We start from the raw sequence: 2500 nt of genomic DNA, 5'->3' as shown, positions 1-2500 counted from the left end.
GAGAGAGGAGAGAGAGAAGAGGAGCGAGACGGAGAGAAGAGAGAGAGAGAGAAGCACGAGAGCAGAGGAGAGACGAGAGAGAGAGAAGCTCAGCTAACTGTAAGGGGCTGCGACTCGTATCCTTCTATGGGCTCATCAAAAACCACTCCCTTCCCTTCTCGCGCGATGACGAACCGGGGTGAGCGGGCTGACGGGGGATGACGGGGGGATGAGCAGGATGTATGGGAGTAGACGGGGTGACAGGATGACGGGGGTGACGGGAGTGACAGGAATGACGGGGCTGAACGGAGGGGTGACAGGATGACTGGGGGATGACGGGATGACGGATGACTGGGGGATCTGACGGGGGTGACCAGGATGGACGGGGGATGACGGGATGACGGGATGACGCGATGAACAGATGACGGGATGACGGGAATACGGGGTGACGGGATGACGGGGGTGAACGGGTGCACGGGGGATGACAGGATGATGGAGTGACGGGAGATGACGGGGGTGAGGGTGACAGGGATGCACGGGGGATGACGGCGATGACAGGATGCCGCGGGTGGACGGGGGACAGGATGAACGGGGGATCACGGGGGATGACGGGGGATGAACCGGGGTGACCAGGATGACGGGGGATGAACGGGATGACGGGGTGACGGGGATACGGCGGTGACGGGAATGACGGGGGGTTACGGGACGGGGACTGACGGGGATGACGGGAGACTGACGGGGGTTGACAGGGGTGATGACGGGGTGACGGGGATGACGGGGGATGACGGATATGACGGGGGGTGACGGTGATTGACAGGATCGACCGGCAAAGACAGGGTGAACGGGAGATGACGGATGACGGGTGACGGGGCGCTGCACAGAGAACCCGAAGAGGTACACAGGTAGAGGTACGATTGCCTCGTGACCCAACTAACAATACACCTATCAGGAGTTTTTTCGGCTACTAATTAACGTATTTTTCACTTACATCTGGAATTAAAATCCCGTAGTTCTGTTCGCCGCACGCGTTGCCTAGCGTGCACAGTTTAACTGGCTTAAGCGGGGTTGCACTAATACTATGTCCACCACAGTTCACTGATCCAACAAACTTGTTTAACGAGGGGTACATAACTAATCTAGTCGTGCTCGCATTCAGAAGTCACAACAACACGTGCTTAACGGGGGTTGCACTAATCTACGGTCAACATTTACTGGCTTAAGCGGGGGGTTGACTAATCATCCGTGCTTCACACTTCACCATGCTTCACGGGGGTTGCACTAACTATCGTGTCACACACTGCTTAACGGGGAGGTTGGACTAATTACTTCGTGTCACTATTCAGACAGTTAACGGGGGGTTGCACTATATCTCTCGGCGCTGTCCAACCACTGGCTTGTAACGTTGCGGTTGCACTATCTAACTGTGCACATTACGCTTAACGGGGTTGCAACTATGAAATCTACATCGTCACATTCAACACTGCTTAAACCGGGGGTTGCAACTAATCTATCGTAAAACATCACTGCTTAACGGCGAGGTTTGGCACTAATCTATCGGTCACATTCCTGCTTAACGGGGGTTGCACTAATTTCGTCACATTCACTGCTTAACGGGAGGTGCAGCACTTAATCTTATCTTTTTTCACATTTACTGCTTAATGTGGGTTGCATCTATCTATCGTCACATTAACTGCTTAACGAGGGGCTTGCACATAATGTATCGGTCACTCACTGCTTAACGGGGTTTGCACTAATCTACGTATCTACATCACTGCTTAGACGGGGGGCTTGCACTAAATCTATCGTGTCCACTCATGCTTAACGAGGGGTTGCACTAATTACTCGTGTCGATTCACCGTGGCTTAACAAGGGGGGGTTGCAGCAATAATTCTCCTCGTCACATTCACTGTGCTTAAGGGGGGTTGGCATCTATAATCGTCACATTCACCTGCTTAAAACGGGGGGTTGCACTAATCTATCGTTCACATTCACTGCTTATAACGGGCGGTTGCACAATCTTAATCGTACATTCAAAACGGTGCTTAACGGGGGGTTTGCACTAATCTATCGTGTCACATCATGACAGCTTAACGGGGTTGCACTAAGTCTATCAGTGTCTACATTTCACTGCTTAACGGGGGGTTTGCACAATGCTACTATCGTGTCACGGCATTCACAGCTTAACGGGGGGGGGGGGGGGTGGCCATACTGAATCTATCTGTGTCACATTCACTGCTTCAACGAGGGGTTGCACTAATTATCATGGTCACTTCACCTGCTTAACAGGGGGTTGCACTAATCTAATCGGTGTCAAACATTCCCTGCTTACACAGCGGGCTTGCACTAATATATCGTGCACATGCACAGCTTAACGGGGGGGGTTGGCACTAATTCTATCGTGTCAATCACATTCACAGCTTAAGACCGGGTTGCACTAATCTATTGTGCACATTCAACTGCTGCTTTAACGAGGGGTCATTAATGGTCCTAGATACGTGCGGCGCATTCATCACTGCTTAAC

Source organism: Priapulus caudatus, unplaced genomic scaffold, assembly GCF_000485595.1.
Source record: "Priapulus caudatus unplaced genomic scaffold, Priapulus_caudatus-5.0.1 Scaffold2288, whole genome shotgun sequence".
NCBI lineage: Eukaryota > Metazoa > Priapulida > Priapulimorpha > Priapulimorphida > Priapulidae > Priapulus > Priapulus caudatus.
Note: the sequence above shows the minus strand (reverse complement) of the source record.